The following is a 27,439-nucleotide window of genomic DNA, read 5'->3' as shown; positions in this document are numbered from 1 at the left end:
TCATCAGATTGATGGATCAAGCAACAATAATTGAGTGATTGGCTTAGTCAGACAAATAGAAAATGGTGTTTTAAGGTTTAAACACATTAAACAATAATTCAAGAAATCAGAAACAAGCAGTAAACAAGTGTGAATAATATATGGAGAAACAGTTAAGGCTTCAGAGATATCTATTTTCCGAATTGACTTTTCTTTCTAACTATTTTAATCATGCAAGAATTAATTCATGGCAAACTCTATGTGACTACACCCAAATTTCTTAGACCTTTTTAGTCTCCTCCAAAATTCATCAACCGCCAATTCCTTGGTCACTTAATTCCAATTAGAGGGTGAAGTTCAATTCTAGTTTATATGCCACAAAAATCCTAATTACCCAAATATAAGAGGATTATATGTCACGTATCCTGTTAAGTCCAGATAATTAGAAATTTAGGAGAATATGCTTTCAAGTTGTTGTTCAAGTAAAGAGCTTTTCCAAGTTAAACAAGAACTCAATTAGAATCAAGGTCATACTTCCATTCCACACAGATTCATAAAATAAAGAACGAAAACAATTCTTGAATAATAAATCAGTACAAGAATTAAAATAGAAAAATAATAGTATCACTCCAAACAACAGACAGAGCTCCTAACCTTAATAGTGGAGGTTTAGTTGCTCATGGTTCAGAGAGAAAAACTAGGATTCAGGTAAACTGTAAATTGCGGAATGAGGTAGAAGAGAAGAGAAGAGTGATAAACCATTATTTTATGGTTTATATTGTGCTTAATTGTGCGATTTTATCAAATCTTTACCCACTTATTCATATGAGTAGCATGCATTTATAATTCCTTCCTAAAAATACTTTATGGTTGAAAACTTGCTTCCTAGAGACTTTTAATTTTGTATTTCTCCTTTATTTCATTCGATGCCGTGATCTGTGTGTTAAGTGTTTCAGGCTTTATAGGGCATGAATGACTTGGAGATTAGAAAAGAAGCTTGCAAAAATGGAAGGAACACAAGAAATTGAGGATGACCAGCGAGAAGTGACGCGGACACATGGCTCACGCGACCGCGCGACATAGAGGAAATTGCAGTGACGCGGACGCATGGCTCACGCGACCGCGCGGATTGGAAACTGCACAAGCGATGCGAAGGCGTGGACGACGCGCACGCATGGCAAGGCAATACGCTGGATGACGCCAACGCCTGGACGACGCGATCGCGTGATGTGCGCGATCTGCAGAATCTGCAGAATTCGCTGAGGGCGATTTTGGGCCCTGTTTTGACCCAGTTTTCGGCCCAGAAAAGCAGATTAGAGCCAGGGAATATGCAAAGACCAGGGGACAACATTCATTCCGTATAATTTTAGTTTTAGATATGAATTTACTCCTCCTCTAGGTTTTCTCCCTACACATTCATAGTTTTTAGGATTTTGATTTTATTGCTTTTTCGACTGGGATATTGAGAAGTGTTATTACCTCCATCAAGACTTCGTCATTCTAGTTTGTTTCCTAATCTATCACTTACTCTTCCATGTCCTTTATTTACTCAAAATTATTATTGGATTATTTCTAGAATTTATTAATACAAGAACTATTTTTTTTTTAATTGATCCTTTTGATTATTATTTATCATGTCTTTCAATATTTCCTTTTCTTATTTCGTGGGTTTTACAAACATAATGAGCGAGTAGTTCCATAACTTGATTGGGAGTTGATTGACAGGAAGACCTTGAGTTGGATGCTCAAGAGTGAAATTATTGTTGGGTTTCGCGTTGGGTCACCCTCTAATCACTGACACTAGTCCTTCCCAAGGGAGAGGATTAGGACTTGTGAATAGAAATTGACTTCCAATTTGCTTAACTTTCCTTTACCTGGTAAAGGATAATTGAGCAGGTAACCTTTAATTATCACTTTTATCTTGAGAAGAACTCCATCAAGGATAGGGCTTCCAACTAATCTACTCCCGGTCAAAGTTTTTATTTAAATTAAATAAATTCTCTAATTTAATTTCCTGTTTATCAACTCAAATCATTTTTAGAAAATATCTGATTAATAAAATAGCACATCTTTCTGCAACTCGTTGGGAGACGACCTGGGATTCATACTCCCAGTATTTTTAATTTTAATTTTGTGACAACCCCTTCTAAATTGATAAGCGGATTTTCGGTTGGTTAAGAACTGTACTTGCAACGTATCTCTTATAACAATTTCTTAACTCGCCAATTTTCGCCACGTCAATTTTTGGCGCCATTGTCGTGGAGTTGCAATAGAGTGCTAAGTTATTGATTGGAATTTATTTATTTGCATTTTATTTTACTTTTGTTACTATGAGCTGCATGTTTCTTTCGATAAATGACGCGTTCACTTCCTGATCCAAGCTTGCCAGTATTTGATCTTGAGATCGAAAGAACTATTTCACGTATAAGGCAAGCTCGGCGTCGGTTAGTCCTCTCCGAGGGCAAATCTGAAACGTCACTTGAGGAAGAAACAAGCCCCCGTTCTACTGATTCGGTTGATTTACGTGCAGGTGACATGGCAGCACCTAGAAGAATTACTATCCAGGAAGCTGGAGCCCCTGATTTCACAATGCAACCATTTCAAGCGCATCACCCAGCAGTGGCTACAGACTTTGAAATAAAGACTGCACTACTCAACTTGATGCCTAAGTTTCATGGCTTACCTGATCAAGAGCCTATCAAGTACCTGAGGGATTTCCAAGCAGCCTGTTCTACTGTCAGGCGCGACGGTACAGATGAAACTTCTATTTTGTTAAAAGCTTTCCCATTCTCTCTTGAGGGAAAGGCGAGAGAGTGGTACTACACTCAACACGCAGCAACTGTTTCTGACTGGGATACGCTTAGAAGAGAATTTTTGGAAAAATTCTTCCCAGCTGAAGTTACTGATAAACTGAGGAAGGACATTTCCATGGTTGTTCAGGATGAATCCGAGACTCTCTATGAATACTGGGAACGCTTCAACAACCTTCTGGAAGCATGTCCCCACTATATGATTGACAAGATAGTGTTACTCGGCTACGTCACACAGGGCATGTGGCCCCAAGATAAGACCACATTGGAAAGTGCTATCAATGGGTCTATGAAAAAGTACAAGACCACTGATGAGGCATGGCAATTGATCAGCGACTTGGCTGAGTCTACAAGGAATCACAGGCAGAAACAAGGCCGGTCAAAGGCTGTTGCAGAGGTATCTTCTAGCAAAGAAACTACTGCTCTAACTCAGAGTATATGTAAAATGACCAACTTACTGAAGCAGATGCAGTTGAGTCAACAACAAGCACAGCAAAGCCAACAGTTAGTCCCACAGAGAGTGTGTGGGATCTGTGCTGATTACAGCCATTATACTAATGAATGTCCGCAGCTCCAGCAGAAAGACAATACTGTGGCAGCCACTCATAACTTCTATGACCGCCCCAATCAAGGATACAATCAAGGTGGCAGTTACAACCATGGATGGCAGGACAGTTCTAACCAAGGTTGGAGAGATAATTCTAACCAGAATTGGAGGGACAACAATAACAGAGGAGGCAGAGACAATCAAGGATATCAGAAGTGGAATAATAACAATAACAGGCAGCAGAACCAGAACCAGCCTTACAGAGCACCTCACCTGAGGCAGTCCCAAAGACCACAGCACAACCAACAACAAGTTCCGCAGATCACTCAATCTAATTCCTCTCTGAGTGACGAGGCTCTTCAATCCATTTCACAAGGACAAAGGAACATGGAAAGTTCACTTAATGGCCTAGCATCTGCTATACAAGCTCTCATCTCCCAGCTGGCACCTCCCTACACTTCAAACACTATGCAAGCTCCAGTGGAATTCCTTCTCAACTCATACCCAATCCAAAGGGTGGCATTAATGCCATCACCCTAAGGTCTGGAACGACACTACAAGAGAGGAATCAAGAGGAGCCAATCCCATCAGAACACGCCTCAGCTGAAGAGGTGGTAGAAGTAGAGGATGTTGAAGAGGAAGAGGCGATACAAGACATGGGTGAAGAAGTAGAGGCTCAGCCACAGAAAGAAGCACCCAAGGAGGCAGACCCTGCAGAAAACGCCCTCCCTATTCCATTCCCACAAATTGCCAGGAAGCCCAGGAAGCAGATGGAACTTGATCCCAAAATGGTAGAGATATTCAAAAAGGTTGAGGTAACTGTTCCCCTTTTTGATGTTATTCAGCAGGTACCTAAATACGCAAAGTTTCTAAAGATTTATGCATACATAAAGACAAAATTAATGAATTAGAAACTATTCCTTTAGGTAGTTCTATATCTGCTTTAATGGGAGGTATACCTGAAAAGTGTAGTGATCCATGTCCTTGTATGGTTAATGGTACTATTGGTGGTGTAATATTTTCTGACTGCATGTGTGATTTAGGAGCATGCGTTAGTATAATGCCTTTGTCTATATATGATACTTTGAGGCTCCCTCCCTTAAAAAGTCGGCAGCTCATTTTGTGTTAGCAGATAAAAGCATTATTACAGTGGTTGGAGTTGCTGAAGATGTATTAATGAGCATTAAAGGGCTCACATTTCCCATTGACTTCTACATTCTGGAAATGCCCCCTAATGACTCAGGAAAGCCATCATCAATCCTGCTTGGAAGACCATTCCTGAAGACTTCAAAATTCAAGCTGGACGCATTTTCTAGAACTTATTCTTTTGAAATAGATGGCAGAATAGTGAAATTCAGTTTAAATGGAGCTATGAAGAACCCTCTGGATGACCTTTCTATTTCCCAGTGTGACATCATAGATGAAACCGTGGCTGAAGTTCACTAGGAGGAGTTAGAAGAGAAGTACACATGACAAGGTCCAAGTGTGGGGACACTCTTGGAGGACAACGAGGGCACTTTACCATTATCACCAGCCCCAGATAATCCAGAGCCTGACCATGAGCAGAAATTGGAATTAAAGCCCCTCCCTCCGCACCTCAAGTATGCTTACCTTGAGGACAAGCAAAAGTTTCCAGTTATTATTGCAAGGGAACTCACTTCCCAACAAGAAGAACAGCTACTCAGTGTGCTGAGGAAACACAAAAGAGCAATTGAATGGAGCTTGGCAGACATAAAAGGCATCAACCTTCAAGTTTGTAACCACAGAATATTTTTAGAAGAGGGAGCAAGGCCTGTTCATCAACCCTAGAGAAGACTGAATCCCACTATCTTGGAGGTTGTCAAAAAGGAAGTGACCAGACTACTTGAGGCGGATATCATCTACCCCATCTCAGACAGTGAATGGGTAAGCCCAGTACAAGTGGTACCCAAAGTCCTGGAGTCACTACAGTGAAGAATGAGCATGGAGAGCTCATAGCAACCCGAGTATAGAACGCCTGGAGAGTCTGCATTGATTACAGGCGCCTCAAACAAGCCACTCGTAAGGATCACTACCCCCTTCCATTTATTGATCAAATGCTGGATCACTTGTCAGGTAAATCACATTATTGCTTTTTAGATGGTTACACAGGTTATTTCCAGATTCATATAGCTCCTGAAGATCAGGAAAAGACTACTTTTACGTGTCCTTTTGGGACTTATGCTTATAAGAGAATGCCCTTTGGCTTGTGCAATGCACCAGTTACTTTCCAAAGGTGCATGATGAGTCTTTTCTCTGACCTTATTGAAGACTGTATGGAGGTTTTTATGGATGATTTTAGCATTTATGGTGATTCCTTTAGCCTTTGCTTAGATAGTTTATCTAGAGTATTAGATAGATGTGTCAGTACAAACCTTGTATTTAATTTTGAAAAATGTCACTTTACGGTTAAACAAGGGATTGTACTAGGACATGTTGTGTCTAATACAGGCATTTCTGTAGATCCAGCAAAGGTGGATGTTATTTCTAGTTTACCTTACCCCTCCTCTGTGAGGGAAGTCCGTTCGTTCCTTAGCCATGCAGGTTTTTACCGGAGATTCATTAAGGACTTCAGTAAGGTAGCACTACCCTTATCCAGATTACTGCAGAAAGATATTGAGTTCGAGTTCAGTGAGGATTGCAAACAAGCGTTTGATAAGCTAAAGACTGCCTTTACTCAAGCTCCAATTGTGAGAGGACCAGACTGGAGCCAGCTATTTGAAATCATGTGCGATGCTTCCAACCATGCAGTCGGAGCAGCACTGGCTCAGCGTGAAGGTAAGGATCCTTTTGTAATCGCTTATGCGTCTAAGACTTTAGACACAGCTCAGTCTAATTACACTACTACTGAGAAAGAGCTTCTTGTTATTGTTTTTGCTCTGGATAAATTCTGAGCCTATTTACTTGGTACTAAAGTAGTAGTGTACTCAGACCATGCAGCTCTAAAGTATTTATTAGCTAAAAAGGAGTCCAAACCAAGGCTTATACATTGGATACTACTACTACAAGAATTTGATTTAGAAATTAAGGATAGGAGTGGTAACCAGAATCTAGGGGCAGACCACTTGAGTCGCCTTGAGCACATTAAGGATACCGCCACTCCTATAAATGACAATTTCCCGTTTGATGACTTACAAGCAGTATCTGAAGTAGTCCCTTGGTATGCACCTGTAGCTAATTATCTAGTTAGCCGCACCTTTCCTCCAAACTTTACTAAGCATCAAAGAGACAAGCTGAAAAGCGAGTCCAAATATTATATATGGGATGACCCATATTTATGAAGATGTGGCGCTGACCAGGTAATTAGGCAATGTGTGCCTCAATCAGAATTCCAGTCCATTTTAGAGGCCTGTCACTCATCTGCGAGTGGAGGACATTTTGGACCTCAAAAAATAGCTAGAGAAATTTTAGACTGTGGATTCTGGTGGCCTACCCTTTTTAAAGACGCTGCTGAATTTTGTAAATCTTGTTCCCCATGCCAAAGGTTTGGTAATATATCCAAGAGGGATGAGATGCCTCAACAGACTATGCTTTTCTGTGAAATTTTTTATGTTTGGGGCATTGACTTCATGGGTCCATTTCCAAATTCTAATGGTTATTTTATATATTGTTAGCTGTAGATTACATTTCTAAATGGGTGGAAGCAATTTCTACCCGCACTGATGATGCTAACACTGTTGTTTTCTATGTTAGAAACCACATTATTTGTCGCTTTGGATCACCACGAGCAATCGTGAGCGATCAAGGCACCCATTTCTGTAACAGGAGACTAACAGGCTTACTGAGGAAGCATGGGATAGTTTATAAAGTGGCAACAGCCTACCATCCCCAGAATAATGGGCAAGTCGAGGTGTCTAACAGAGAGATAAAGAGTATATTGCAGAAGATAGTCAAACCTAATAGAAAAGACTGGAGCACCAGGCTACAAGATGCACTCTGGGCATACAGAACTGCATACAAGAAACCCATTGGGATGAGTCCCTTCCGCTTAGTTTATGGAAAGGCCTGTCACCTCGCAGTAGAGGTAGAGCACAAAGCCTTTTGGGCAGTGAAGGAGTGCAATATGGAATTTGAGAAGGCCGGAACTGAGAGAAAGTTGCAACTGTAGCAATTAGAGAGCCTATGCCTAGAAGCTTATGAGAACTCAAGACTGTACAAGGAAAAGATGAAGGCTGTGCATGATAAGCACATCAAGAGGAGAGAGTTCCAACCTGGGGACTTTGTCCTCCTTTACAACTCTAGACTGAGACTCATGCCAGGCAAGTTGAGATCAAGATGGGAAGGTCCATCCATATGGAGTTTTCCACCTGAGTCATCCTTCAAGCTCTGAATTCACCAAAGTTAATGGACATCGCCTGAAGCTATATCATGAGGCGAAGGCAAAACCCAAGGAGCTAGAGATCTTCCTCTTGGAGGATCCACCCACAACAGAAGACTGAGCTAGTGGAGCGTCCAACTTAAGGACGTTAAAGTAAAGTGCTGGGTAGGAGACAACCCACCATGGTATGATTGTTCCTTTCTTTATTCTTAGTTTTATTTTTTAATAACTCTTCTCTTTATCAGCACATTTAGTTTGCGTCTGCATTTGCATATTTTTATTTAAAAAAAAAAAGAGGGAGAGCACGTGACAGGACAGCGTCGCCGACGCGTCCGCGTCGCAGGTGGCTCAGAAAGACTAAGAAATCGAACAGAAAGTCACGCGAGAGTGTGGCTGGAGGCGTGCCTATGGCACAAATCGCCCCACGCGACCGCGTCGCTGACACGTCCGCGTCATGTGGGAGAATTGCCTCCCACGCGTCCGCGTCACCCACGCAGACGCGTGTCCTGAAGATCGACGTAAAAGAGGGTGCATGGCAGAAAGTTGTGCTAGAGTGGTGCTGGATTGGCGCTGGACGCACAACCCCTACCATGCGAACGCGTGCCCCACGCATCCGTGTCATCTCCCAAAATTGGCCACCCACGCGATCACGTCAACTACGCGACTGCGTCACCCTGGAATTCGGCAATAATGCATTTTTAACAGAGAGTTATGCGAGTGCGAGGCTGCCCTCGCGCCAATAGCACAAAACGAGTCACGCGTCCGCGTGACCGACGCGACCGCATCGACCTATCTAAGCACCATCCGCGCGAACGCGTCGCCCACGCGTCCGGGTCGCTTGCGCCGCACAGCTTAACCTAATCTGCCAAAATATCTTATCTTTCTCTTCCCCAAATCCTATTTTCCTTCTTTTCCCTCCTTATTTATTCCTTCTTCCTTCTTCCTTCTTCCTTCTTTCTCACTCTCTACTTTTTCTCTCTCTCACCACCATTAACAAGGTTTTTCTTTTCTTCTTCCCTCCTTACTTTTCTATTCTTCTTCTTTTATGTTATCTTTTCTTTTCTTTTCCCTTGCATTATTCTTGTTTTCTTTTTCTTTATTTTTCTTTTAATTGGTGTTAGAAATTTAATTGGGTCATTGTTTCTTATTATTTGCTTGTGGATTGTTGCAAAAATTGTTTGGCAGTTATATATTAATTTTTAAAGGGTTTCTTGCATGTTCAATTTATTATTTTCATAAGCTTATTTACCATGCATGCTATGTGTTTGTGAAAACGCCCGTATGGCATTATGCACTGTTTGCGATATCTTTTATCCTACTACTCTTAAATGCTTGCTTTTCACAAAACCCTTTTTCATATCATATTAATTTAATATAATTGTCATTACAAACAAATTGTTAGTATGAAAGACTTGGTAATCTAACTTAGACATTGAATGCTTGTTCTATGCTACTCATGCCTTTGCCTGCATGCCAATAAACACCTTGCATTTAATTGTCATCATATGCACTTACTATATTCCTCATGATAATTTTTCACATGCAGTCATGACCATGTGTTAACTTCATTTATCTTTAATGTGCATTGATTACCACCCATACCATCCTCTTCCTTGCTCTACCCCTTGAAATTTTGACATACTTTCTCTTTTCTCCCTTTCAGGATGGCCACCAAGAAAGGCAAGGAGAAAGCTACTTCCAAACCACCAGCAAGAAGAGGAACAAAGAGAGCATTAGTGGCAGAGCCATCTTCCCCTGCAGTTAAGCCCCCAACAAAAAGAATCAAGAGGATTATAAAGGTTGATGAAAAAGAGAAAGCTTTCCCTGCAAAGGACACTGCGCGATTTCCTAATCACTTCTGTGAGCAAATGTTCCCCATCCTGGTAGAAAGGAGTTACAACAACAAATACCTTCTTATCCTCCTGACCCGTATTGCTGAATTTGTTGAGCCGCAAATTGCGCGGAGACAATGGGGTTTCCTACGGAGACAGCCACGGCAGGTTAACCTTTCTTGGGTAGTCGAGTTCTACTCCAATTTCCACCTGCCAACCCTGCAGTCTGTCTATGTCCGTCAGAAGCAAGTCCCCATTACAGAAGAGGCCATTCAACGTGCTTTAGATCTTCCCCTACTCCAGAAGGACTGGATGCATTTCAGGAAGCCACACTCAAGCGCCAGATGTACCAATTTGACTGGGACACTATTCTCAGAGTTATCGCACTACCTGGCAGTAGATGGATTTATGGATACCATCGTTCCCATCCTAAGGGAATATTGGCTTCCGTACTTACCTTGGAGGCTCACGTATGGGCACAGATTATGTCCCATTACATCTTTCCAAGCACTCACGAGTCCTCCTTCACTGCAGACATGGCTGTTCTACTATGGTGCATCCTTACAGATCAACCTCTGAACCTACCAAGACACATCCGGAATGCCATGGGACACGTACAAATCGCGGGCAACTTACCTTTTCCTGCCCTGGTCTTAGATCTTGTCTCAACAGCCGGAGTCTCTTACAGAGCTGGGGACACCAAAGCCATGCTTCCACGGGATGATCAGTACGTCCCTAACGAGAAGTATATCAGACCTTTAACAGCCACTACAAGCCAGCCTACTGAACCGACTGAAGACATTCCTCCTTCAACATCACAAGCACTTACAACCAATCAACTGCTCCATCAGATACTTGAAAGGTTGGATCGACAGGAACACAAAGCAAAACTAAGAGAGCGCCGCAACAAGCACCGATTCAAATACCTCAAGGAGCTACTTAAGGGAAAATACAGAGACTCAGACACCCCGGACTCCACTTCCTTTACCAGCACAGGGAGCCATGACGGTCCCAACTGTGGAGATACTGCTACCAGCCCACCCTTGTTCCTGACAGATGGCACCGAGGACGGTGCAAAGCCTTAAGTGTGGGGAGGTCGGTCAGTACCTGACTTCCGGAGGTAAATTCTCTTCCCTAACACCAATAAAATAGGATATTTAGTTAGTTTTTCTTTTGTAGAATAGGATAAATTGTATAGTAATAGATTAGTTGCATGCATGTTCTACTTGATTGAAAAGACAATAAGTTTCTTCTAAGACCCCATTTTTAGAACAAAATTTCACTAATTTTAATCTAAACTTTTATGTTAAATCTGCTTGAAGTTGTATTTGGAACATGGTTTTTGAGCTAAAGAACACACAACCTGTGAGATTTGAGCCTTTATACATCGTTACATTATTTAACCATAATTATTTTATTCTTGTGTGTTTACTTCTCTATGATTGTAATCTATACTTTGTTTCATCCTATATGTCCAATGTTTAATATATTTATATGCTTGCATATGATTGAGGCCATTATTTGTTTAGCTCACTTATCCCAAATAAGCCTACCCTTTCAATTACCTTTGTTAGCCACTTTGAGCTTTTAAATCCCATTTGTTCTTTATTTTACCACATTACTAGTCTTAAGCAGAAAAAACAATTATATATCCCAATTGAATCTTTAGTTAGCTTAAGATAGAATTATGTGTTAATTAAGTATGGGAAAATTGTGGGAACAAAAGATAATAAGAGAATGTGTCACGATAATATAATGGGAATTTGGGTGCCTACTCATGTAAAACTAAAAAAAATTAAAAATCTATGTGCATTGATAAGCTATATTTATTCTTATGTTTTAAAAAAAATCCAAAAATAATTCAATAAATAAATAAGGGAAAAAAATTACCCCAATACTAAGCTAAAGTTCAAGAATCAATGCATGTATGATAAAATCAAAATAAAGTTGATACATAAGTAAGGAATATGAAAGAAAAATTTTGGATAGCTAGGTGTGAAATTTAAGCTATAAAGAATATATATGTGTGTTAGGTGAAAGCTTGGGTTAATTAAAGATTCAATTTATAAGCTTACTTAGCCATATATGTACCCTTACCCATACCTTGGCCCCATTACAACCTTGAAAAGACCTCATGATGTTTGTATTGGTATATTAATTGTTGTTGATTGGTTAGGTGAAGAACAAAAATTAGAAAACATTATTAGAGAAGGATAGTGATTACCCCATACACTAGAGAGATTAGAGCATACATACATCATCAGTGAGGGTTCAATGCTTAAGTTCTATGTTCCCTGCTTTCATGAGCTACCTTCTTGCATTTTTATCTGTTCTTACTATATAAGAATTGAATTAGTGGAATTTGATTTGTGATTGTCTTGAAGAGCTTATTTACTTTTGACCAAGTGGAAAAGAATCATATAGTTGCATTCACATATATAGGTTGCATTGCATTGCATGAGTTTTACATGTTCCTACTCATTTATTTTATCTCCTTCAACTAAGCATGAGGACATGCTATTCACTAAGTGTGGGGAGGTTGATAAACTACTATTTTATGGTTTATATTGTGCTTAATTGTGCGGTTTTATCAAATCTTTACCCACTTATTCATATGATTAGCATGCATTTATAATTTCTTCCTAAAAATACTTTATGGTTGAAAACTTGCTTCCTAGAGACTTTTAATTTTGTATTTTAATTCTCTTTTATTCCATTCGATGCCGTGATCTGTGTGTTAAGTGTTTCAGGCTTTATAGGGCATGAATGACTTGGAGATTAGAAAAGAAGCTTGCAAAAATGGAAGGAACACAAGAAATTGAGGAGATGACCAGCAAGAAGTGACGCAGACGCATGGCTCACGCGACCGCGCGACATAGAGGAAATTGCAGTGACGCGGACACATGGCTCACGCGACCGCAGGGATTGGAAACTGCACAAGCGACGCGAAGGCGTGGACGACGCGCACGTGTGGCAAGGCAAAACGCTGGATGACGCGATCGCGTGACGTGCGCGATCTGCAGAATCTGCAGAATTTGCTGGGGGCGATTTTGGGCCATGTTTTGACCCAGTTTTCGGCCCAGAAAAGCATATTAGAGCCAGGGAACATGCAGAGACCAGGGGACAACATTCATTCCGCATAATTTTAGTTTTAGATCTGAATTTACTCCTCCTCTAGGTTTTCTCTCTATACATTCATAGTTTTTAGGATTTTGATTTTATTGCTTTTTGGACTAGGATATTGAGAAGAGTTATTACCTCCATCAAGACTTCGTCATTCTAGTTTGTTTCCTTATCTATCACTTACTCTTCCATGTCCTTTATTTACTCAGAATTATTATTGGATTATTTCTAGAATTTATTAATACAAAAACTATTTTTATTTTGAATTGATCCTTTTGATTATTATTTATCATGTCTTTCAATATTTCCTTTTCTTATTTCGTGGGTTTTACAAACATAATGAGCGAGTAGTTCCATAACTTGATTGGGAGTTGATTGACAGGAAGACCTTGAGTTGGATGCTCAAGAGTGAAATTATAGTTGGGTTTCACGTTGGGTCACCCTCTAATCACTGACACTAGTCCTTCCCAAGGGAGAGGATTAGGACTTGTGAATAGAAATTGACTTCCAATTTGCTTAACTTTCCTTTACCTGGTAAAGGATAACTGAGCAGGTAACCTTTAATTATCACTTTTATCTTGAGAAGAACTCCATCAAGGATAGGGCTTCCAACTAATCTACTCCTGGTCAAGGTTTTTATTTAAATTACATAAATTCTCTAATTTAATTTCCTGTTTATCAACTCAAACCATTTTTAGAAAATATCTGATTAATAAAATAGCACATCTTTCTGCAACTCGTTGGGAGATGACCTGGGATTCATACTCCCAGTATTTTTAATTTTAATTTTGTGACAACCCCTTCTAAATTGATAAGCGGATTTTCGGTTGGTTAAGAACTGTACTTGCAACGTATCTCTTATAACAATTTCTTAACTCGCCAATTTCCGCCACGTCAAAGAGCCCGAGGGGCTGATTCTTTTTTCCTTTTATATCTAATCCTAATTAATGTAAATTATAATTTCTAAAACTAAATAATATCTTTTCCTATTTTAAAATAAAAATTAAGATTAATCAGAATAAATAAAATCTTCGTGCATCTTCAATTGATGAATGGGGACCACTTGCTTCGTAGGAAAGGACGCCTAACTCAAGATGGAGCTGCGCCTTACTTAAGGGATGCAGTGAGGAATTGCATGCTGGGCTTGGTGGCTGCACCTTACTTGGAGAATTGTTGCGCCTTACTTAAGTGAAGCAAAATCAATGTGGCGTGCTTTTGTTGTGTCTTGTGCCTAACTTGAGAAATCTCAAGTTAGGCGCAGCCTTGGCAGAACTGGTGGAAAAGTAGTATGAACTATTATATATCGTCGAAAAGCTCAGAAAGTTAGATTTCTAATGCCACAAAAATCACATCCATTGGACCTCTGTAGCTCGAGTTATTTAGGTTTGAGTGCAAAGAGGTCAGGGTTGACACCATCATTCACCTTCTTCTCTTTTTCTGCGGAAACTCCATCAAATCTAGCCAAATGCTACCTAACAGAATTGCACACGATTCAAGGTAGCATCTATAGTGGCTAAAAGATAATTAATTCTTGATTAAACTTGACAAATTGAATGCAAATTTACTAGGAAAAGACAGGAAAGATGCTCACGCATCATAACACCAAACTTGAATTGTTGCTTGTCCTCAAACAACCAAAACTAATACAAGGTTAAGATGTGAATTTGCATGAGAAGTGAGAGTTCAATCATACTCATGTCCCTTCTTAAAGTGGGATTTATCTGTTGCAATTCTGAACAATTTTGGCATCTCACCCTCCTTTGAATAAGAGGAATGTCAATGTCATTCGAAATTAGATTCCGAATTATATTTTGAATTCTCTGATATTTATACTTCAATTTAATCCTTGAAAACAGCAGGTATCCTTTAATTCTCAATTAACCGGTGCTTTGCACCTTGAGCCTAGCCGTGACTTTAAATGTTCTGTCTCAAGGGTTAATTGACACAAGAACACCATAAGCACTTAACTGGAGAACTCTCTTGAAGTTCTAATTTTCCTTTCAGCTACTCCTAGACAGTGGTGCTTAGAGCCTTTGGCATACTCTGCTAAATGCATTTGATCTCGACTCTAAATATTATGTCTCAAGGATTACTTGACACAAAAACACCACAAGCATATGACTAGGGAAACAACTCTTTGAGCTTTTAATCATATCTGACCTCCCTAGTCATTGATGCTCAGAGCCTTGGACCTTGCTTTTATTATTCTTTTGCTATTTCTGTTTCCTCAAGGATCAAGCTTTAACTAACTTTAGAGAATTCATAATAGTTCTCTATATTCTTGCTCCTTATACATCAACATTCTTTGATTCAAATTCAGATATCCACTGTTCATGTCATGCATTCAGAATCACAAAGAATACCACCATATTTAAGTAAATCAGACTATTCTTTGTTATAAAGTCTATTTCTCAAGCAATACATCTTTTTCTTCTTTTTCTTTCGGATTCAAGATCAGTGAGCAATATATGAGACACTTTTCAGAATTAAAAATAAATAACAGAATAAAAATAACAAATTTAACTCGAACCTAGGAATTGAAATAACAAAGGATCATGCAATAACTAAGACAAAATAGCAGAAAACAGGAATATAACATAATAAAAATAGGAGGAAATATAGAATGAAAGAAACTCAACCACCTCTGTTACTCCAATGGCCGTCTCATTCTTCAGGCTGTGCTCTTCCGTGAAGATGATTTGCCTCCCTTTGGTGCCATTAAAATAAACAGAAAAGTCACAAGCTAAGCGACAACACCAAACTTAAAAGTTTGCTTATCCTCCAACAAGGAAAAACTGAAAATAAGGTGGGACATAAAAAGATGTACGAAGGAGTAAAAATAAATATTAGTGCAAAAGAAGTAGAAAATAATAAAAGGACAACAAAGATAATAAGTAAAAATTATTATTATTATTATTATTATTATTTTATTTTCTTATATGCATATATATATAATTATATTTATTTATTTATTTATTGTATTTATTTATTTATATATATATATATATGGGGGGACGTATATCTATATATATATATATATATATATATATATATATATAGGGGTAATATATATGTTATAGAAGGGGGGGCGTATATGTATAAGGAAAGGGGGTGGGGTCACGTGTGGATCTTGAAAGGGGGGAATTGGCTGGAGCATTGAAAAGGGAGAGGATCTGGTGATTGAGTTGAGGGGTGGGGACCGAATTAAATAAGATTTGGTAAAGGAATAGGTTAATTTATTCAGGAAGTATTGGGGGTAATAAGGTGGGGTAAAAAGGGGAAGGGGCTGGGGTAGTTAGGCAGCGTCTAACGTGAGGCACACGCCCGCACTCTGCGCCTAACTTGACTCAAGACTGCGCATAACTTGAAGTGTGTCTTCACAGCTTGCGCCAAACTTGAAAATTCTCAAGTTAGGCGCAGACCCTCCAGTGCAGAATTCTCCTCTGCACGTAGTATGTGGCACTTGACTTGAGATTTTCAAGTTAGGCGTCACCCAAATCTGAATCAATATCCTCCCAGGTGTTTGAAACTCTATATTTAGGAACGTATTTCAGTTTTTTTAATCTGCATGATCAAAATAGACGTAAAACAAAGGAAAAACAGTAGAAACTCAATGAAATTCAAATAAATAATAAAATCAAAGCAACGGAAATTAAACTAAGGATACAAAAGTATCGGGTTGCCTTCCGACAAGCGCTTCTTTACCGTCACTAGCTTGACGGTCAGCTCCGCTAAGGAAGAGCATCATAGGGGCTGAAGAGACGGAAGATTGATGGTTTAGAAGTTATAGTAAACTCTCGTTGCAAGTATAGTTACTAAACCAAGCAATCAACCTTTCTTACAAACGTTTTCGTTGTCACAAGTAACAAACCCCTTTAAAATTGATAACTGAGTATTTAAACCTCGGGTCGTCTTCTCAAGGAATTGCAGGGAAGTATGTTCTTATTATTGGTTATGAGTCTTGTAAATTGGGGGTTTTGAAAGTAAGAAACCAATATGTTAAATGATAAGAAAAATAAAATAAAAATAATAAAATAAACTCTTGGCAAGGTATTAGAATTGGAAGTCCTATCCTTATCAATTGTGATGAGAATTGGATTTTAATCCCACTTTGTTAACCTCTAACTATGAAGGTAAATCAAGTGGATTAATTAGCTTAATCCTCAGGTCCTAGTCAATTCCTATGGAAAGACTAGAGTTATTGGAGCAACTCCCAATTTCAACCACTGCTTTATTTGACAGCTCAAGCGTTACCAATTACTTAACCCAAGCCAAAAGGGAGAAAATATCTAAATTAAATCAAAAGCATCAATATAAATAAAGCAAAGTAATCTTAAATCTGAAATACCTCAAATAATATTAATTAAGAAAATCATAACATGAATGTAGTATAAGCCAAATTGAAAAGATAAATAATAATTAAAAGTATATAATAAAAGTAGAAAATAAATAAGAGGAACATTGAACCTGTGATGAAGAAGAAATAATCCTAAATCCTAAAACTAAATCCTAAGAGAGAGGAAAGAACCTCTCTCTCTAAAAACTATATCTAAATCCTAAAATTGTGTATTGTGAGCTTGTATTATGAATGAATAGATTTTCCCACTTTATAGCCTCTAATCTGTATTTTCTGGGCCGAAAAATGGGTCGAAAACAGCCCAGAAATCGCTGGGGAAGAAAACTGCCACGCTGATTTTCGGAACTACGACGCGTCCGCGTGGAGTGCGCGTTCGCGTCGCCTAGCGTCAAATCAACTATGGCATATTATATATCAAATCGAAGCCCCAGACGGTAGCTTTCCATCGCAACTGGAACCGCGTCGTTTGGACTTCTGTAGCTAAAGTTATAGCCGTTTGAGTGCGTAGAGGTCAGGCTGGACAGCTTAGCAATTTCTCCAACTTCTTGTATTCCTTCCACTTTTGCATGCTTCCTTTCCATTCTCTGAGCCATTCCTGCCCTGTAATCTCTGAAATCACTTAACACACATATCAAGGCATCTAATGGTAATAAGAGAGGATTTAAACATAGGGAACTTAAGGCCAATGCAGCATGTTTTCAATCAAAGCACATAATTAGGAAGGCAAATGTTAAACCATGCAAATAGTATGAATAAGTGGGTAAAGAGTTGATAAAAACCACTTAATTGAGCACAAGATTAACGATAAAATAGTGGTTTATCAACCTCCCACACTTAAACATTAGCATGTCCTCATGCTAAGCTCAGGAGAAGATATAAGAGAGTGAAGAGGAATGGTAGAAAGTATGAAATGCAACCTATCTATATGAATACAACTACATGCTAAGATGTTTCTATCTACTTGGTTATGAATAAATAAGCTCTTCAAGACAACTATGAATCAAATTCCACTAATTCAAATTATATAGTAAAAGACAAGTAAACTTGTAAGAAGATAGCTCATGAAAGCAGGGAACATAGAATCAAGCATTGTAATGGGGCTGAGGTAAAGGTAAGGGTACATGTATGGCCAAGTGAGCTATAATATGAATCTTTGACTATCCTAAGCTCTCACCTAATATACATATACTCTATATACTGTTAAATTCATGCCTAACTACCCATAATTCCCACTTTTGTATGATTCCCATACTCATGTATCAAAATTTTGATATTTCTTTAAATTATCACATGTGCATTGATCTTTTTATTAACTTAGCATTGGCGTAATTTTGTCCCCTTATTTATTTACTTATTTATTGAATATTTTTAGATTTTTCTCTCTCTTTTTTTAGAGAAATAAACATAACTTATCAATGCACATGGATTTTTTCATTATTTTTCTATTTTGGTTTTTTTATGAGTCGGTTCCCAAATTCCCAATATTCAAATAAATTAGAAACATGCTACATTCCCTTATTAACCCATATTTCCACAATTTCCCCACACTTAGTTGATGCACAATCTCTATCTTAAGCTAACCAAAGATTCAATTGGGATATTTAATTATTTTTCTGCTTAAGGCTAGTGATGTGGTTATAGAATAAATGGAGATAAAAGGCTCAAGGTGGCTAACAAGGGTGAGGTAAAAGGTAGGCTTATTTGGGACAAGTGAGCTAATAACAAGTAATGGCCTCAATCATATGCAAGCATGTAAATACACTAAATATTGGACATATAGACTGAAACAAAGCAAAGATTGCAATCATAGAGAAGAAAACACACAAGAATAAAAATTTATGGTTAAATAATGTAACCATAAAAATAAGCTCAAAATCTCACAGGTTGTGTGTTCTTAGCTTTTTAAACTATGTTCCAAATACAACTTCAAACAAATTTACCACATAAAATTTTTTTTTAATTTAAATTAGTGAAATACTATAAAAATTTCTTGAAAAAGAAAATATTACTTCAACCAAGTGGTAACTAAATGCATAAAATCAAATAAACATGCAATTAAACATGCAAATGCAACAATGAACTAACAAATAAAGTAAAATATTGGTGTTTGAGAAGAGAATAACTAACCCATGGAGATCGGTATCGACCTCCCCACACTTAAAGATTGCACCGTCCTCGGTGCATGCTGAGATGTGTAGGTGGACGGGTTTCTCCAACTGATGCTTTTCTCCAAGGATTGTGCAGATGGACTTGTCTGTCTTCCCATGTAAACGTCTTCCGATTCCCTTCCGGGTGGCCATCCTAAAAGAAAAAGGGAAGAAAAGTAACCCAGAAATAAAGATAAGAAAATAAATGAAGTATGGGTGAGTTAATGCCAAATGATACGGGTCTCATTTACATGGAAGCTTCAACATGTATGTGAGAAAACAATAGAAGCACATGGCAAATCAAGAGTGTAAAAATTTTCAACAATGGGGAAGAGAGTGGGTAAAGAAAGATAATATAAATTCGTGTCAATGCAAAAGTAATACAGGTATAAAAGATTGGCATTGATTTAAATAATATTACCTAACCAGAATAAAACAAGTCACTAAGCACCCAAAATAATTCAAGAGAAGATGCAACAGTTAAAATCAACACCAAAGGAAAAATAATAAATTTAGAAAAGAAAATAAAAATATGCACTAAATTAAAATGCAATGAATGAAAGTATGGAAATAAATAAAATAAAATGAAAGTGAAAAAGGATGAGAAGAAAAAAAGAAAGTGACAAAGGAGAGAGAAAGAAGAAATTAGGATTAGAAAAGAAAAGATAAGATAATTGGCGCTCATTTGGATAAGTTGTGCGGTGCAGGCGACGCGGAGGCGTGAGTGATGCGGATGCGTAGGTCACGCGATCGCGTGACTCGATTTGTGCTAGTGGCGTGAGTGCAGCCTCGCGTTCGCACATCTCTCTGTTTGAAATGCATTTTTGCCAAAAATCTGGGTGATGCGGTCGCGTGGTTGACGCAATCGCGTGAATGGCCTTATTTCCAATATGACGCAAACGCGTGGGGCACGCGTTCGCGTGAGAGGGCTTGTGCTTCTAGCATGGTTCTAGCCCCACTCCGGCCCAAGATACTGCCATACACCCATTTACGTCGAATTCACAGAGCCACGCGTTCGCGTGGGTGATGCGGACGCGTGGGGAAGCTATTTTTCAAATCATGCGGTCGCGTCGGCGACGCGGTCACGTGGATCAATTTGTGCCAAAGGCACGCCTCCAGCCACGCTATCGCGTGACTCTCTGTCCAATTTCTCTTTTCTTCAAAACGCACTGGTGACGCGGACGCGTCAGCGACGCTGCTGCGTCGCGTGCGTGCTTTTTTTTTTTAATGCAGTATGCAGAATGCAATGCTAATATGAATGTTATGCAAAACTCCAGGTTCAATACAATAAAATAAAATAAAACTCAAAAACAAATAAAACTAAATAAAAATGAAAAAGGAACGATCATACCATGGTGGGTTGTCTCCCACCTAACACTTTTAGTTAAAGTCCTTAAGTTGGACATTTGGTGAGCTCCTTGTTATTGTGGCTTGTGCTTGAACTCGTCTTGAAACTTCCACCAAGGCTTGGACTTCAAATAAGCTTTATCAATACCAAGTAAATTCCTCAAGCTTTGATGGAGTTCTTCACAAGCTTTGAGCTCCCAAAATTGATCCTCATATATTCTTGGATCCCAAATCTTGTTTCTACACCCGTCTTCAAGTTGATTATCATGATTCCATCCGGGTGGTTGATGAGCGGATAATTTATACGCTTTTTGACATTGTTTTTAGTATGTTTTTAGTAGAATCTAGTTACTTTAAGGGATGTTTTTAATAGATTTTATGTTAAATTCACATTTCTGGACTTTACTATGAGTTTGTGTGTTTTTCTGTGATTTCAGGTATTTTCTGGCTGAAATTGAGGGACTTGAGCAGAAATCAGATTCAGAGGTTGAAAAAGGACTGCTGATGCTGTTGGATTCTGACCTCCCTGCACTCAAAGTGAATTTTCTGGAGCTACAGAAGTCTAAATGGCGCGCTTCCAATTGCGTTGGAAAGTAGACATCCAGGGCTTTCCAGAAATATATAATAGTCTATACTTTGGCCAAGAATTGACGACGTAAACTGGCGTTCAACCCCAGCTTTCTACCCAAATCTGGCGTCCAGCGCCAGAAAAGGATCCAAAACCAGAGTTGAACGCCCAAACTGGCACAGAAACTGGCGTTCAACTCCACAAATGGCCTCTGCACGTGCTACACTCAGGCTCAGCCCAAACACACACCAAGTGGGCCCCGGAAGTGGATTTATGCATCAATTACTTACTCATGTAAACCCTAGTGACTAGTTTATTATAAATAGGACCTCTTACTATTGTATTAGACATCCTGGATTGTATTTTGATCCTGTGATCACGTTTTGGGGGCTGGCTATCTCGGCCATGCCTGGACCTTCACTTATGTATTTTCATACGGTAGAGTTTCTACACTCCATAGATTAAGGTGTGGAGCTCTGCTGTTCCTCAAAGATTAATGCAAAGTACTACTGTTTCTATTCAATTCTTCTTATTTCGCTTCTAAGATTCCATTCGAACCCAAGAACGTGATGAAGGTGATGATTATGTGTGACGCTCATCATCCTTCTCCCTTACGAACGCGTGCCTGACAAACACTTCCGTTCTACATGAATTAAGCTAGAATGAGTATCTCTTAGATCTCCTAACCAGAATCTTCGTGGCATAAGCTAGAATGATGACGGCATTCAAGAGAATCCGGAAGGTCTAAACCTTGTCTGTGGTATTCCGAGTAGGATTCAATGATTGAATGACTGTGACGAGCTCCGAACTCGCGATTGCAGGGCGTTAGTGACAGACGCAAAAGGATAGTAAATCCTATTCCCGCATGATCGAGAACCGACAGATGAATAGCCGTGCCGTGATAGGGTGCGTGAGCACATTATTCACTGAGAGGATAAGATGAAGCCATTGACAAGGGTGATGCCTCCAGACGATTAGCCGTGCCGTGACAGGGCATTGGATCATTTTCCCGAGAGATGACCGAAAGTAGCCATTGACAGTGGTGATGTATCACATAAAGCCAGCCATAGAAAGGAGTAAGACGGATTGGATGAAGATAGCAGGAAAGCAGAGGTTCAGAGGAACGAAAAGCATCTCCATTCGCTTATCTGAAATCCCTACCAATGATTCACATAAGTATCTCTATCCCTTTTATTGTTTATTTGAATCTAATAAAATATCATGTTTAAATCTGCCTGACTGAGATTTGCAAGGTGACCATAGCTTACTTCATACCAACAATCTCCGTGGGATTCGACCCTTACTCACGTAAGGTATTACTTGGACGACCCAGTGCACTTGCTGGTTAGTTGTACGGAGTTGTGTCCACAGATAGAGCCACAATGAGGATTCAATACAATTATATATTGTTAATCTCACACAAGTACAAAGAAAAGGACAACACAATTTCGTGCACCAAGTTTTTGGCGCCGTTGCCGGGGATTGTTTGAGTTTGGACAACTGACGGTTCATCTTGTTGCTCAGATTGGGTAACTTTCTTTTCGTTTTCTTTTCAAAAATTTTTCAAAAAAAAAAAAAAAATCTTTCAAAAATTTTTCCTTTGTTTTCGAAAAAAAAAAAGAGTTTTAAAAAAAAATGTTTTCAAAAATAAATTATTCTATGGCTTCAAAATTTTTAAGAATGAATTCTAGTGTTTCATGGTAACATGTTGAATCCTGTCTGGCTGTAAAGCCATATCCAAACCCCTTTGGGATTGGTCTTCAACTAATCACCTCAATGGATGTAATTGCATACTAAAGCTTGGCTGGCTATTAAGCCATGCCTGACCCTTTGATTGGAGCTTTAGACTAAAGAGCATAAGATTCCTGGAATTCATATTAAAAATTTTGGAATCCTTATTTTTCTTTTTCAATTAATTTTCGAAAAAAAAATATACAAAAAATTTAGAAAATCATAAAAATCAAAAATATTTTTGTGTTTCTTGTTTGAGTCTTGAGTCATATCATAAGTTTGGTGTCAATTGCATACTCACCTTGCATTTTTTTCGAAAATTCATGCATTCATAGTGTTCTTCATGATCTTCAAGTTGTTCTTGGTAAGTCTTCTTGTTTGATCTTGATGAATTTTTGTTTTGTGTCTTTTCATGTTTATCATATGCATTCTTGAATTCTTAGTGTCTAAGCATTAAAGAATTCTAAGTTTGGTGCCTTGCATGTTTTCTTTGCATTAAAAATTTTTCAAAATTATGTTCTTGATGTTCATCTTGACATTCATAGTGTTCTTGGTGTTCATCTTGACATTCATATCATTCATGCATGCATTCATTGTTTTGATCTAAAAATTTCATGCATAGCATATTTTTCATGTTTTTCATAAAAATTTCAAAAATCAAAAAAATATCTTTCCCTTTTTCTCTCATCAAATTCGAAAATTGGATTGACTTTTTCAAAAATTTTTAAAATCAAGTTGTTGCCAATGAGTCAAATCAAATTTTCAATTTGAAAATCTTATCTTTTTCAGAATCTTTTTCAAAATTCAAATCTTTTTCAAAATTCTTAGTTATTTTCGAAAATAATATAAACAATTAATGTTTTGATGCAAAAATTTGAAGTTTGTTACTTGCTTGTTAAGAAAGATTCAAACTTTAAGTTCTAGAATCATATCTTGTGATTTCTTATGAATCAAGTCATTAATTGTGATTTTAAAAATCAAATCTTTTTCAAAAACTAATTTCTATCATATCTTTTCAAAAATATCTTCTTATCTTATCTTTTTCAAAAATATCTTTTCAAAATATCTTTTCTAACTTCCTAACTTCTTATCTTTTCAAAATTTGTTTCAACTAACTAACTAACTTTTTGTTTGTTTCTTATCTTTTTCAAAACTACCTAACTAACTCTCTCTCTCTCATTTTCGAAAATATCTCTCCCCTTTTTCAAAATTTCTTTTTAATTTATTAATTATTTTAATTTTTAAAACTTAATTTTCGAAAATTACTAACAATTTTTCAAAAACCATTTTCAAAAATCACTAACTCCTTTTCAAAAATAATTTTCGAAAATTCCCTCCTTCTCTCTCATCCTATTCTATTTATTCATTCATTAACTAACATCTCTTCCTCACATCATCACCAAATTCGAACCCCCTCCTCTATCTGTGTTCGAATTTCTTCTTCCTTTCTTCTACTAACAATAAGGATCCTCTTTACTGTGGTAAAGAGAATCTCTATTATTATTATCATTTTTCTGGCCATTCTTCCTTGTCATATGAGCAGGAGCAAGGATAAGAACATTCTTGTGGAAGCAGATCCAGAACCTGAAAGGACTCTAAAGAGAAAATTAAGAGAAGCTAAAATACAACAATCCAGAGATAACCTTTCAGAAATTTTCAAACAGGAAAAGGAGATGGCAGCCGAAAATAATAATAATGTAAGGAAGATGCTTGGTGACTTTACTGCACCTAATTCCAATTTACATGGAAGAAGCATCTCCATTCCTGCCATTGGAGCAAACAACTTTGAGCTGAAACCTCAATTAGTTTCTCTGATGCAGCAGAGCTGCAAGTTTCATGGACTTCCATCTGAAGATCCTTTTCAGTTCTTAACTGAATTCTTGCAGATATGTGATACTGTTAAGACTAATGGAGTAGATCCTGAAGTCTACAGGCTCATGCTTTTCCCTTTTGCTGTAAGAGACAGAGCTAGATTATGGTTGGACTCTCAACCTAAAGACAGCCTGAACTCTTGGGATAAGCTGGTCACGACTTTCTTAGCCAAGTACTTTCCTCCTCAAAAGCTGAGCAAGCTTAGAGCTGATGTTCAAACCTTCAGACAGAAAGAAGGTGAATCCCTCTATGAAGCTTGGGAAAGATACAAACAGTTGACCAAAAAGTGTCCTTCTGACATGCTTTCAGAATGGACCATCCTGGATATATTCTATGATGGTTTATCTGAGCTATCAAAGATGTCACTGGACACTTCTGCAGGTGGATCCATTCACCTAAAGAAAACGCCTGCAGAAGCTCAAGAACTCATTGACATGGTTGCTAATAACCAGTTCATGTACACTTCTGAAAGGAATCCTATGAGTAATGAGACGCCTATGAAGAAGGGAGTTCTTGAAGTTGATACTCTGAATGCCATATTGGCTCAGAACAAAATATTGACTCAGCAAGTCAATATGATTTCTCAGAGTCTGCATGGAATGTAAGCTGCATCCAACAGTACTCAAGAGGCATCTTCTGAAGAAGAAGCCTATGATCCTGAGAACCCTGCAATAGCAGAGGTAAATTACTTAGGTGAACCTTATGGAAACACCTATAACTCAACATGGAGAAATCATCCAAATTTCTCATGGAAGGATCAAAAGCCCCAACAAGGCTTTAATAATGGTGGAAGAAACAGGTTTAGCAATAGCAAGCCTTTTCCATCATCAACTCAGCAACAGACAGAGAACTCTGAACAAAATGCTTCTAATTTAGCAAATCTAGTCTCTGATCTATCTAAGGCCACTGTAAGTTTCATGAATGAAACAAGGTCTTCCATTAGAAATCTGGAAGCACAAGTGGACCAGCTGAGTAAAAGGATCACTGAAATCCCTCCTAGTACTCTCCCAAGCAATACAGAAGAGAATCCAAAAGGAGAGTGCAAGGCCATTGACATAAGTGCCCTGGCCGAACCTGTGAGAAGAGGAGAGGACGTGAATCCCAAGGAGGAAGACCTCCTGGGACGTTCAGTGACCAATAAGGAGCTTCCCTCTGAGGAACCAAAGGACTCTGAGGCTCATCTAGAGACCATAGAGATTCCATTGAACCTCCTTATGCCCTTCATGAGCTCTAATGAGTATTCCTCTTCTGAAGAGAATGAGGATGTTACTGAAGAGCAAACTGCCAAGTTTCTTGGTGCAATCATGAAGCTGAATGCCAAATTATTTGGCATTGATGCTTGGGAAGTTGAACCTCCCTTGTTCATCAATGAACTAAGTGATCTGGATCAACTGACATTGCCTCAGAAGAGACAGGATCCTAGAAAGTTCATATTACCTTGTACCATAGGCACCATGATCTTTAAAGCTCTGTGTGACCTTGGTTCAGGTATAAACCTCATGCCCCTCTCTGTAATAGAGAAACTGGGAATCTATGGGGTGCAAGCTGCTAAAATCACATTAGAGATGGCAGACAGTTCAAGAAAACAGGCTTATGGACAAGTAGAAGATGTATTAGTAAAGGTTGAGGGCCTTTACATACCTACTGATTTCATAGTCCTGGATACTGGAAAGGAAGAGGATGAATCCATCATCCTAGGAAGACCTTTCCTGGCCACAGCAAGAGCTGTGATTGATGTTGACAGAGGTGAAATATTCCTTCAATGGAATGAGAACTCCCTTCTATTCAAAACTCAAGGATCCCCCTCTGCAATCATGGAGAGGAAGCAGGAAAAGCTTCTCTCCCAGTAGAGTCAACCAGAGCCCCCACAGTCAAACTCAAAGTTTGGTGTTGGGAGGCCACAACCAAACTCTAAGTTTGGTGTTGAACTCCCATATCCAAACTCTAAGTTTGGTGTTGGAGAGTCTCAATAAAGCTCTGCACATCTGTGAGGCTCCATGAGAGCCCACTGTCAAGCTATTGACATTAAAGAAGCGCTTGTTGGGAGGCAACCCAATGTTTATCTAATTCTTATTTTTATTGTTTTTCATGTTTTCTTAGGTTCATGATCATGTGGAGTCACAAAATAAATATAAAAATTGAAAACGGAATCAAAAACAGCAGAGGAAAAATCACACCCTGGAGGAGCATCTGTCTGGCGTTCAACGCCAGAACAGAGCATAGTTCTGGCGCTGAACGCCCAGAATGGGAGCATCCTGGCGCTGAACGCCCAGAACAAGCATGGTTCTGGCGTTCAACGCCAGAAATGGCAGCAAAGGGGCGTTGAACGCCCAAAATGGGCACCAACCTGGCGCTGAACGCCCAGAGTTGTGTGCAAGGGCATTTTACATGCCTAAATTGGTGCAGGGATGTAAATGCCTTGACACCTCAGGATCTGTGGACCTCACAGGATCACCTCAGGATCTGTGGACCCCACAGGATCCCCACCTACCTCCACTCACTCTCTTCTCTCTTCTCAATCATCCTCTATTCCCAATAAACACTTATCCCTTCTGTCTTCCATTTACCACTCACACCCATACACCCACTTACCTTCAAAAATTCAACATCTCTTCTTCACACCCAATCCCACCCATATGGCCGAATACACATCTCCCTCCATCTCCTCCATATCTTCTTCTTATTCTTCTATTCTTTCTTCTTTTGCTCGAGGGCGAGCAACATTCTAAGTTTGGTGTGGTAAAAAGCATAGCTTTTTTGTTTTTTCCATAACCATTGATGGCACCTAAG

At 38.7% G+C, this 27,439-nt stretch overlaps 1 non-coding gene across 1 annotated transcript; it reads right to left on the bottom strand.

The window, feature by feature from the left end:
* Positions 1–24,846: 24,846 nt before the first annotated feature.
* On the bottom strand, positions 24,847–24,954 carry LOC148577931 (small nucleolar RNA R71). The gene has a single exon (XR_015903291.1). It is a non-coding gene; the product is annotated as a small nucleolar RNA R71 (small nucleolar RNA).
* Positions 24,955–27,439: the final 2,485 nt, after the last annotated feature.

This window comes from Arachis ipaensis, chromosome B1 (genome assembly GCF_059453495.1).
Source record: "Arachis ipaensis isolate K30076 ecotype BB chromosome B1, ASM5945349v1, whole genome shotgun sequence".
Classification (NCBI taxonomy): Eukaryota; Viridiplantae; Streptophyta; class Magnoliopsida; order Fabales; family Fabaceae; genus Arachis; species Arachis ipaensis.
The sequence above is the reverse complement of the archived record's forward strand: the minus strand, read 5'-3'. Positions and strand labels throughout refer to the sequence as shown.